The following is a 13292-nucleotide window of genomic DNA, read 5'->3' as shown; positions in this document are numbered from 1 at the left end:
ATTCCACTGGAGGATAGTGTGAACCCAATTTGCATCCCAGTAATGAGATACAAAGTAAGGCCTGACCAGAGTTGTCCCCCCACGCCAAATTTACCGTTATACCAGCAGGAAAAGACACTGGTCCAGAACACGTCTGGACAAGTGTGACGTGCAGAAGTCGGGACTTAACGTTAGGGCCTTGTTCAGGTCACGGACTTTCAAGGAGCAGAAGATGCAGAAGTCCTGCAGCTACTGAACCCTGGAGGAATGTGCATCGCATGCTGGGTGGGTCTCATGGACATGCCTCCACCGCGAAGCAGCTCACGGAAGGTGGGAGGTCTCCATTGATGTCTTTGGTCTGCTTCGGAACATCATGGACTTAGCCATGATCTGCTACAGATGATCGGCGAGGGGAAGGGAGAGGAAGGTGTACTGAGAAGCGGGGGGCGGTGGGGAAGGGTTTAATGGGGAAGAATACGGCAAGTGGGGAGGTAGGTGTAAGGGAAGGAGTTCGGTGGGGGAGAAGGAATTCAGAGGGGTTGTGGGGAAGAAGGAGTAAGGGTGAAGGAGAGAGTATGGCAGGGGGGGAATGTCCAGGTGAACATGCAAGGAAGGGCCTGTGGAATCAATGACTGCCTCCTGGGGAGCGAACTGAGGGTGGGCGTGGTAGAAGGGAATGGTGAGAATGAGAGGGGGCAGAGGGAGTCGGAAAGGTGGGAGGGCAAGAGTGCAATGGTAGCAGTAGAAGGGACGGAGAGGGTGGTTGATAGCAACTCAGAGGCACACATGGACTCTGTGGGTAGGAAGAAGGAGGTCAGAGAGGTTAATGCGGATGGGAGTGGGATTCTCAGGAAGGTAGGGAATGTGCGGACACAGCTGGACATCCTGGAAAGACAAGGGTTCTGGTTGCTCAGTAACAGTGGGGTGGTGGAAGGTGATGCCGGGGGGGGGTCAACAGTGATAGGAGAAAGGACATGGGTGATTGGGGGAGGGGAAAGGACCGGGGAGCTGATCAAAAACTTGATCTCGACCATCATTGTCGAAATTGAAAATGAGCAGAGCCTTGTGTTGGGCAGGCACAGGTGCTGCATGGGAGTGCGATCGGTGGGTGGGCAGAAATGCAGGTCAGCTCAGATGGACAACTGAAAGAGAACCCCAGCAGGCAGCATTGAAAATGCTCAGGACAGTAGGATGACTGTGATGGATGAAGGATCTGCGTTCATTGGAGAGTGATTGCAGGTGGCTCTGAAAGGTCCTGCCACACATACGCTTCTCCCTCCAGAATCACTCGTGGCCCAGCTGCATGCAGCTGAACTGCTAGTGGCTGGGGACATGCAGTGGGGAACTCATGAAACCTGTAAACGGAGCTGAAAGGCAACATTACACATTATTCAGTGAAAGTGAATATATTTTCAGATTATAAAGTGACAAAATTTGTTCACCCATGCAACCACTTTGTGATCAGAACTTCTAAATTTTTCCAGGCCTACCACTTCTTCCAGGAGCTGCCCTGACATCCGCAGCAGGGGTGGAGACAGCCTGTGCAATGGTTCGCCATGTGGCCTCTGATAACTTCAGCGTGCATCCTCTAGAGAGCCGAGGCCTTTAGAGTCCTGGGTTGCTTTGACTGTCCTCCTGTGGGCCAGCTGCTCCCTCTGCGATGACAGAGGATGACGGTGAGGGAGTCACAAGCAAAGGAGGGGAGAGGACAGCCTCTGAGATTCCTGAGTGGATGACCCAGGGGTGTCCAGCTGCCACTCCTCCTCCCTTTGGGTGCCTGAGGACCCCGGCCTGACTACTTGAGGGGAAGGAGCACCTGGAGGGATGTCGAGGTGCCACGTTTCCCTCTCATGGTGCCACGCAGAAACTCACCCATGGCTACCGTGATGGAATGCAGGTATGCGTACATCTTCATGTTCTGCTGGACCAGGGTCTCCATGGCATCCGCCATCCTTCCCATGGAAACATCCATACACTCACATGTGGGCACCACTTCACCAGAGAAGAGGCAGATGCACCCTCCTGACTCATGTGACACTCTGTTGAGCTCCAACAGCTCTGTGTGATGTTCCCCTGCCTTTTGCTGACTCTACAGGATTAGTTAGAAGGTCGAATCCAGAGGCTTGTCGTCTGACTCGGACCTCACAGATACCCCTCCCCAGCAGTCCTCCAAGTTCTGGGGATCTCGGCTGAACCTGCCTCCTCCTGCCTTGGACACATGTTCATGCGGTGACCACCAGATTGTGAGCCCAAGCATCCTCTAGATCTAGGTTCCGTGTGAGTCTCTGCGCTGGTGGAGGGTGTGGGCAAGCACTGTGACAGGTCTTCAAGGCTAAAAGCAAAATACTGCGGATGCTGGAAATCTGAAACAAGAACAGAAAATGCTGGAAAAGCTCAACAGGTCTAGTAGTATCTGTGGAGAGAAAAACAGCGTTAACGAATTTTAAGAGATATATGGACTCAAAACGTTAACTCTGTTTTTCTCTCCACAGATGCTGTTAGACCTGCTGAGTTTAGCAACATTTTCTGTTTTTGTTTCAGGTCTCCAGGCTGCTTATTTCCAGTTTTTGTCCTCTTGGCTGGAGGTGAGGACCTGGATGGAGCTGAGGGACTGGCTGGCTGAAGGTTTCGGTCACTTGGCAGAACTCCCTGTGAACCAAAGTAGAGATAATTAGTGCATGGCAGCAGAGTCAAAAGCAGGAGAGAGAGCACTCACAGTTCTGTTGAGAGAGGGATGATGGGGTGTAGGGTCCTCACAGGGGTGTTCGCTGCTGACCTCATCATCGCTGTAGGGACGGTCCATGTCCTCACCAGTCAGCTCAATGGCACGCTCCTCAAAGTGAGTGAGGGGCCTAATGAGGGCCACTTCATCCCTGGTCTAGGGCCTCTCCCCGCTGTTGTGAGCCAGCTTCTCCTGCATGAAAACAGATGGAGAGAGTGTGAGCAGGATGCATGGCACTGCGTGGAATGTTTGTGTGGTGAACGGAGCCATGGACGGGATGAGGGCATGAGCTCCAGGGGATATGAGCCTGATGGAGATGTGAGGGTGTGTGTGAGAGTTATGGCATTGTCCACTGAGGCACCATGTGCACCCCCCTCTCCCGGGCCTTGGTGGAACGTAGAGTTGTCCTATACTTCGGCAAAAAAATTACTAATCTCTGTTTCATGCTAAAACTTGAACATCCATGCAGCACTTGTTTCTTGAGTGCTTCCTTAGCCATTCTTACAGATCTTTCTGCTGCTCTATTTGATGCCAGATGATACAGAAGGAAGGGGTAGGTTAGATATTATATTGCTTCATGGAATTTTGGAATGGAGCAGAACAAAATTGAAGGCCGCTATCTGAGACCACCTCCTTAGGTAAACCATGACAGGCAAAAATGGATCTTAACTTGTCAGTTGTCCATTGGTGTTTTGACCCATATGCTTTACTTTGATTTGCTTAGAGTGACAAATGAGCACCAAGAAACTCATTCTCCTTTTCACAAATGTCTACATGCGCTCTTTGAAATGAATGAACTGCCCAGGACCTTGGATGTAAAGGAGTTTTAGGTGTCTTATTTCTGCAATTTTGGCAAATGGTACATTTGCTGACCAATGGTTCCAGATCACCATCTAGACCAGGCCGATAAACAAAACTTCTGGCTATGGATTTCATATGAACCATACTCCTGTGTTCAGTATGGAGTTCCGCCAGAATCTTGTCTCATAAAGAACTTGGTACTACCATTTTGTGTCCTCATTTAGCCTTGTTCATATGACAACTCATTACGTTGATTGTGGAACAATTTTAGTGCATTGTCTGTATTCCAGTAAAACTCTGCCCAACCATTCAACATATGTTTCTAAACTCGTTTTTAATCTAGGGCCGGGATTATGCACCCCATCATGGTGGGACCCACCACGGGAGATTCGGCGGTGGGTGGGGCCAGAAAATCCCACCCTAGATCTTTCTGAGTTTCAGCTGCAATTTCAGTTCCAATGTTTGGAAAGTCCTCATTCGCAACTCCTATTGTGAAGCTGGCATCTTCGCAGCCTACTTTTGAGTCTTCTTGCAGCAGAGTGCTATAGCGTTTTCCTTTCAACTGTGATATTTAATGTTGTAATCATACTGTGAGAGAAGTACAGCACACCATTGCATTCTGAACACTGCCATCACTGGTATTGCAGACTTTCAACCTGGCATAACTATAATGATCTGTTACTGGCATGAAGATTCTACCCAATTAATCTGATGAAACTTATTGATTCTGAAGATGATTCCAATAACTTCCTTTTCTATCTGCATATTCTTCAAATTTCTGATTCCAAATTTGTAGCTTTCTTCCATCTCAAGTTTCTGAGGATTAAACTGTGTTGCCAATTGATGATTATTTTGAATAGCACATCTTTTGATTGTTGGGAAGATGAAGATTTGTTAGCATGCCTTCATAAGCAAAATTACTTTCTTGTGCTCAAGAATTGCTTTACTCTGACTCTGGACCTTTTACTTTCACCATCAAGTTCTAATATATTATTAGGCCTGAAGAACATACCCATTCTCTTTATGTATGAACTGAATGGCTCAAGCTCTATCATATATTCCTGGCCTTCCGATGTAACTTGTAGACGCAGCCATATTGTTCCATTTCCAAATGTAACAGTGATCCAGTACACACTTTACTGTGGCCTAATATGAGTGATTCAGAAGCTAAATCAGCCTAATCAGAACAAACTCACCAAAGTTAGTGTAGTCTGGTCAGTAGCCGAATCAGATGGACACGAGAGGACACTGCAACAACCTAATCAACTGAGTGTAGCCACATCTTTTCTGAAAAACTGAGGCTCAACAAAATCTAATCAAAAATCTTCACCATCCTATCAAGTAAGTCACTGGGGCCTAGCTTATTTTGTTCACTATGGTCTCTACTGCCATTTGCTGCAAACATTTTAGAACTTGAACCCCATTTTGTCACCAAAAAATGTTGAATTCAACACCTCTTTGTCCTTTTGTCTATGACATCTCTTGGTTATCTCCACCTATCACTGGCCCTCTATCCAGCTCTACCTGTCCCACCCCCCCTTAAACCAGCTTATATTTCACCTCTTTTCTATTTTTCCATAGTTCTGTTGATGAGTCATATGGACTCAAAACGTTAACTGTGTTCCTCTTTGAAAAAGAAATATTGGATGAGATTTTGCGTGCAATGTTTTATCAGAACTTAGTGTTTTAGAGCTTTGACCTTTCAGATGCAGACTGGCCTGTAGTTTCAGCATTATATTTTACTTCTGATTTTTTTCTTCATTTTTTGTAAACAATTTTTACCTAATTTGTGCACATGTATTCTCTGCTTGGTAGCATCAGTGAAGCAGCAGTCTATTGCATGCTGAGTTTATTCACAAGAACACAAGAAATAGGAGCAGGAGTAGACCACATGGCCCATTGAGCCTGCTCCGCCATTCATTACAATCATGGCTGATCTTGGGCTTTAACTCCACTTTCCCACCCACTCCCCATACCCCTTGATTCCCTGAGACCAAAAACTGTCTATCTCAGCCTTAAATGTATTCAGTGATGGAGCATCTACAACCCTCTGGGGTAAAGAATTCCAAAGATTCACAGCGCTTTGAATGAAGTAATTTCTCCTCATTGCAGTCCTATATGATTGGTCCTTACCCTGAGACTCTGCCCCCCACACCTCCCCGCACCCCCTGTCTTAGATTCTCCACTAGGGGAAACAATCTCTCAGCATCTACCATATCAAGCCTCTTCAGAATTTTATAAGTTTCAATGAGATTGCGCCTCATTCTTTTACACTCCAGAGAATATAAGCCCAATTTACTCAACCTCTCATCATAAGACAACCCCTCATCCCAGGGGCCAGTTTAGTGAATCTTTGCTGTGCCACCCCCAATGCTAGTATATCCTCTATTAAATGCGGAGACCAAAACTGCACACAGTATTCCAGATGTGGTCTCATCAAAATCCTATACAATTGTAGCACGGCTTCTTTCTTCCTGTCTCCAACTCTCTTGCATTAAAGACCAACATGCCCTTTGCCTTCCTAATTGCACCTGCAAGCTAACTGTTTGTGCTCCTTGTTTGAGCATACTGAAGTATCGTTGAAAATCAAGTTTCTCACCATTTAAAAAATATTCTGCTTTTCTATTCTTATGTCCAAAGTGAATAACTCCACGCTTTTGTACATTATAGTCCATTTGCCATCTTGTTGTCCACTCACTTAACCTGTCTATATATCTTTGCAGCTTCTTTGTGTCTTCTCCACAGACTACCTTCCACCTAGTTTGGTGTCATGTGCAAACTTTGACACATTACTCTCTGTCTCTTTCGGCACAGATTAGAAGGGCCGAATGGCCTGTTTTCTGTGCTGTAGTGTTCTATGGTTCTATGGTTCTTCATCTAAGTCATTAATATAGGTTATAAGTAGCTGAGGCCCCAGCATGGATCCTTGCTGCACTCCATTATCACTGCCCGCCAACTTGAAAAAGCCCTGTTCATGCTCACTCGCTGCTTTCTATCTGTTAACCATTAATCTGTCCATGCTAATACATTACCCCCAACTCCATAAGCCCTTATATTGCCTATTAAACATTTGTGTGGCACCTTATTGGATGCCTTTTGGAAACCCAGATACACTACATCTACCGGTTCCTCTTTATCTACCTTATTCATTACAACCTTAAAAAGCTCTAATAAATTTGTCAAACAGGATTTCCCTTTAGTAAAGCCATGTTAATTTGTCTAATCAAATTGGGGAGGTAGTGGCATAGTGGTGTTGTCACTGGGCTGGTAATCCAGAGATCCAGGGTATTGGGGATCCTGGGGACCTGGGTTCAAATTTGAATTCAATAAAATTCTGGAATGGAAAGTCTAATGATCACCATGAAACCTATCTGGTTCACTAATGCCCTCTAGGGAAGGACATCTGCCATCCTGACCTGGCCTGGCCTACATGTAACTGCAAATCCACAATAAAATGAATGAAACAGGATGGAACACCCGGCATCGACCTAGGTACCAGAAACGACAACGGCAAACTCAGCCCTGTCGGCCCTGCAAAGTCCTTCTTACTAACATCTTGGGGCTTGTGCCAAAATTGGGAGAGCTCTATCACAGACTAGTCAAGCAACAGCCTAACATAGTCATATTCACAGAATCATACTTATAGATCATGTCCCAGACACCACCATCATCATCTCGGCAGAGGTGGCGGCAACACAGTGGTATGCAGGCCCTGGGAGTCCTCAACATCAACTCTGGCCCCCATGATGTCTCATGGCATCAAGTCAAACATGGGCAAGGAAACCTCCTGCTGATTACAACATACCACACCACCCCTGCCCTTCAGCTGATGAATCAATACTCCTCCATGAACACCACTTGAAGGAATCACTGAGGGTGGCAAGGATGCAGAATGTACTTTGGGTGGGGAACTTAAATGTACATCACCAAGAGTGGCTTGGTAGCACCACTACAGACCGAGCTGGCCGAATCCTAAAGGACATAACTGCTAGACTGTGTCTGCGGGAAGTGATGAGGGAACCAACAAGAGGAAAAAACATACTTGACCTCATCCTCACCAAACTGCCTGCCACACATGCAACTGTCCATGACAGTATCAGTGGGAGTGACCACCGCACAGTTGTTGTGGAGACGAAGTCCTGCCTTCACAATGAGGATACCCTCCATCATGTTGTGTGCACAACCACCGTGCTAAATGGAATAAATATTGAACACATCCAGCAACTCAAGACAGGGCATTCATGATGCTCTGTGGGCCTTCAGCAGCAGCAGAATTGCACTCAACCACAATCTGCAACCTCACGGCCTGGCATGTCCCCCACTCTACCATTACCACCTAGCCAGGGAACCAACCCTTGTTCAATGAAGAGTGCGGGAGGGCATGCCAGGAGCAACACCAGGCATACATAAAATGAGTGTCAACCTGCTGAAACTACAGCGCAGGACTACTTGCATACTAAAACAGCATAAGCAACAAGTGATAGAGTTAAGCAATTCCACAACCTACGGATCAGATCTAAGCTTTGCAGTCTTGTCACATCCAGTCATGAATGGTGATGGACAATTAAACAACTCACTTTAGGAGAAGACTCCACAAATATCCCCATCCTCAACGATGGAGGAGTCTAACACATCAGTGCAAAAGATAAGGCTGAAGCATTCGCAACAATCTTCAACCAGAAATGCTGAGTAGATGATCCATCTCGATTTCCTCTGGAGGTCTCCAGCACCACAAGTGCCAGTCTTCAGTCAATTCAATTCACTTCACCTGATATCAAGAAATGGCTAAAGGCACTTGATACTGCAAAGGCTATGGGCCCTGACAATATTCCGGCAATAGTACTGAAGGCTTGTGCTCCAGAACTTGCCACACCCCTAGCCAAGCTGTTCCAGTACAGCTACAACACTGGCATCTTCTCGGCAATGTGGAAAATTACCCAGGAAGGTCCTGTACACAAAAAGCAGGATAATTACAACCCGGCTAATTACTGCCCCATTAGTCTACTCTCGATCATCAGTAAAGTAATGGGAGGTGTCATCAACAGTGCTATCAAGTGGCATATGCTTAGCAATAACGTACTCGCTGACATTCAGTTTGGGTTCCACCAGGGTCACTCAGCATCTGACCTCATTGCAGTCTGAGTTCAAATATGGACAAAAGAGCTTAACCCCAGACATGAGGTGAGAGTGACTGCCCTTGACATCAAGGCAGCATTTGACAGAGTGTGGTATCAAGAAGCCTTAGCAAAATTGGGAATCAGGGAAAAACTCTCCTCTGGTTGGAGTTATACCTAGCACAAAGGAAGATGGTTGTGGTTGTTGGAGGTCAATATTCTCAGTTCCAGGATATCACTGCAGGAGTTCCTCAAGGTAGTGTCCTAGGCCCAACCTTTTTCAACTGCTTCATCAATGGCCTTCCTTCCATCATAAGGATAATATCCAGGCTTGGGCTGACAAGTGGCAAGTAACATTCAAGCCACACAAGTGCCAGGCAATGACTATCTCCAACAAGAGAGGATCTAACCATTGCCCCTTGACATTCAATGGTATTTCCATCGATGAATCTCCCAACATCAATGCCCTAGGGATTAGCATTGACCAGAAACTGAACTGGACTAGCCACACAAATACTATGGCTACAAGGGCAGGTCAGTGGCTAGGAATCCTGCAACAAGTAACTCACCTCCTGACTCCTCAAAACTTGTCCATCATCTACAAGGCACAAGTCAGGAGTGTGATGGAATATTCTCCACTTGCCTGGATGAGTGCAGCTCCAAAAACACTCAAGAAGCTTGACACCATCCAGGACAAAGCAGCCAGCTTGATTGGCATCCTTTCCACAAACATTTACTCCCTCCACTACCGACAAACAGTGTCAGCAGTGTGTACCATCCACGAGGTGCACTGCAGAAATTCACCAAGGCTCCTTAAGCAGCATCTTCCAAACCCATGACCACTACCATCTAGAAGGACAAGGGCAGCAGGGACATGGGAACACCACCTCCTGGAAGTTCCCCTCCAAACCACTCACCATCATGACTTGGAAATATATCACCGTTCCTTCACTGTCACTGGGTCAAAATCCTGGAACTCCCTTCCTAACAGCATTGTGGGTGTACCTACACCACAATTACTGCAGTGGTGCAAGAAGGCGGCTCATCACCACCTTCTCAAAGGCAATTAGGGATGGGCAATAAGTGCTGGCTTAGCCAGCGATGTCCACATCCCGTAAATGAATAAAAAGAAAAGTGCATTGTTAAGACTTCCTTGATAATAGTTTCCAACATTTTCCCAATGACTGATCTTAGGCTAACTTGCCTGTAGTTCACTGTTTTGTCTCTCCCCATTCTCTTGAAATGCATTGTAATGTTTGCAAACTTTCAATCTGATGGGACTGTTACTGAACCTAAGGAATTTTGGAAAATCTTCACTAGTGCATCCACGATCTCTGCGCTATTTCTTTTAGAACCCTAGGGTGTAGTCCATCAGGTCCTGGAGATTTGTCCAATTTTAGTCCCTTAAGTTTCTCCAATACTTTTTCTCTGCTGATATTAATTTCCTTAATTTCCTCACTCTTTTTCTCCCCTAGGTTACCATCTATTTCTGGGAGGAAACATGTCTTCTATAGGAAGACAGACAAGATATTTGTTCAATGTCTCTGCCATTTCCTCACTCCTCATGATAATTTCCCCTGTCTCTGTTTCAAAATGACTAATGTTTACTTTAGCTGCTCTCTTCATTTTTACTTACTTGCAAAAACTCTTACAATCTGTTTTTATATTTCTGACTAGTTTACTCTCATATTCTATTTTTCCCTTTTTATCAACTTTTTAGTGGCCATTTGCTGGTTTCTAAAACACTCCTAGTCCTCAGACTCACTATTGTTTTTTGCAACATTGTACACCACATTTAAAAAATCTAATACTATCATTAACTTCCTGAGTGAGCTATGGATAGGTCTTTCTTGCTGAGTTTTTGTTTGTCAATGGAATGTAATTTTGTTGAACATTTTTAATTGTTTCTTTAAATGTTTCCCAATGTTCATTTACCTCCAAACCTTTTAGTCTATTTACCCAATTAACCTTAGCCACTTCTCCCCTCATACCTATATAATTGGCTTTAAGTTTAAGTTTAAGATTCTTGTTTGTGATTGGAGTATGTCACTTTCAAACTTAACATGGAATTCAATACTTTACCCCTAGTCAGTGCCACAATATATTGCTCCAAGAAACTGTCACAAAAACATTGTACAAGCTCATCTTCTAGAGTACTCCTGGCAATGTGATTATCCCAGTCTATACAAAGATTAAAGTCCCTGAGAATTATGACTTTGCCTTTGTTACAATCTCCAATAATTTCTCATTTCATGCTCTACCCAACAGTATAGCTACTGTTAGGGTGCCTATAAACGCCTCTCGCCAGAATTTTCAGACTCTTGCTATCCCTAATTTCCTCCTACAGATTCAACTTCCTAGTTTTCTGAGGCCAGATCCTTCCTCACTAATATCCTTATTCATTCCTTTACTATCAGGACTATCCCTCCTCCTTTGCCATTCTGTCTGAAATATTGTGTACGCTGGAATATTTACTTCCCAACCTTGATCAACTTGTAACCATCTTTCTTTAATGGTATTAGATCTAAATCATTCACCTCTATTTGTGCCACTAAACCATCTGTCTATTGCAGATGCTTCGTGCATTCAGATAAAGAACCTTTGATTGCATTTTTTCACTTATATGCCTTGCAATGACCTTATTCGCTAATATACATTTTTTGTTAAACTGTCTGTCTCTCCCTGTCCCACTCTTGTATTTCCTCACATTGCTAAACTGTTCTGATACCTCGGCCTTTCTCTTTGGATTTCTAAATCTCCATCCACCTTAACACTCCAAAGCGACCCTAGCCCCATCACGCTCCTCCACCCCTTGAAAACTATTACCTATTGTAATAGTGGAAAATATTCCTTATGTTTATTAGCTTGTTAACTAACTGTATTTACTGTTTCAGGCCAAGCATATCATACAAAATGTACCGAGATCTCCATAGATCAGAATATTCAGTGTAATATTCAGCTCCGAGAATCAAGGCACCCAATGGATAGTTACTTTTCACAAGAACTGTTGATATTAGCAAGCATAGATTTTCCAATAGATATTCATAAGGACTTCATCAAGATAGTGGGAGGTGCTTTCCCACCCATTAGTTAAATGCATGCCTGTAGACATAGACTACCAGCAAGATTGCCTTCTTTTTTCATTCCTTACAGCTGGGATGAATAAACAAGATGGAAAGGTTAAACAGAGACTCACAGTTAAATGTGCAATTACACAAACTTGTATTCAATGTGCGTGAGATTTGAAGAGAAATGGGGTTACATCAACGGGGGTGTGGATGTGGCAAAACAACCGTGCAGCACCACACCTGTGCAAGTGGAATAGAGAACAGCAGTGCCATTGTAAGTCATTTGGGAGCCTCAGACTGTGATAGCTGAGTTGAGGTGGCACTTTGAAGCTGCAAGGGCATTGGAAAATGATAGTCATCTGTTATTCAATCTGTATTGAGAATTTCAGGGCAGAATTATCCCAGGTTTGCACTAAGTGTGGTAGCGGGTAGGAGAAAGGACATTTTACTGGGTTTGGCAGGTCTTTGCACCGTATTGTCCCAATCCCACCTCATTAATCATGCATTCTCTGGAAACATGCCATTTCGCTGGTGGGCGGCCTCCGATTCACCTGCCATGCCATCATCTCACCGCCTCCTCAGGCCAGGTGCCATATTTAAAGCGCAGCCGCGCGCACACCTCTCAGTGCTCCCAGCCCAGCTCTGCTACACAGAAGATATGGCCCTAAAAGGAAAGAAGACTACAGCTCCCCAATTCAGTGATGTATCCCTAGGATGCCTCCTGGACACCATTGGAGCCAGCTGCAATTTCCTGTGCTGTCGCCCTGGCCGCAAGAGGCCAATCACTTGGGAGGGGGTGGCAGTCGTGGTCAGTGCCAATGCAGCACAGAAGAGGTTGGCCATCCAGTACAGAAAGAGGATGAATGATCTCATCTGTGTCACCAGGGTAAGGCAACCATCTCATCACTCTAAACTGACACAATCACAAGCCCATCACACATTCACTAGGATCTCACTGTCTGCCAGCTCAAGGGACATCACTCTCTCACACATGCCCTCACATCTCCATCTGGACTCATCTCCTCTGGAGATTGCCTCCTCAGCCCTCAACCAATTGAGGCCACTTGCACAGATCAACAAGCGTCCCTACACATACCCTGGCTTACCCATAGCCCTGCAGCCTCTTCTCTTTCCTGAGGTCACTTCTCCCCCTTCTCCAAGCAAGCCATAGCCCTGCAGCTGTTGACAAGCCACCCCCACCTTACCAAGTAGATGTGGTGCTGCTTGCAAAGCCTGGCACTGATGACCATGAATGCTGCCAAAGCAAGGTAGACAAACAAGTGTGCATCAGTAGTGGAGGGGATGAATGTTTGTGGATGGGGTCTCAATCAGGCAGGCTGCTTTGCTCTGGAAGGTGTCAAGTTTCTTGAGTGTTGTTGGAGCTGCAGTCACCCAGGCAAGTGGAGAGTATTCCATCATACTCCTGACTTGTGCCTTGTAGATGGTGGACAGGCTTTGGGGAGTCAGGAGGTGAGTTACTCGCTGCAAGATTCCTAGCCACTGACCTGCTCTTATAGCCACCATATTTATATAGCTGGTCCAGTTCAGTTTCTGATGAATGGTGACCCCCAGGATGTTGATAGTGGAGGAGTCACTGATGGCAATCCA

Source organism: Cetorhinus maximus, chromosome 9 (assembly GCF_964194155.1).
Source record: "Cetorhinus maximus chromosome 9, sCetMax3.hap1.1, whole genome shotgun sequence".
NCBI classification, from domain to species: Eukaryota; Metazoa; Chordata; class Chondrichthyes; order Lamniformes; family Cetorhinidae; genus Cetorhinus; species Cetorhinus maximus.
Note: the sequence above shows the minus strand (reverse complement) of the source record.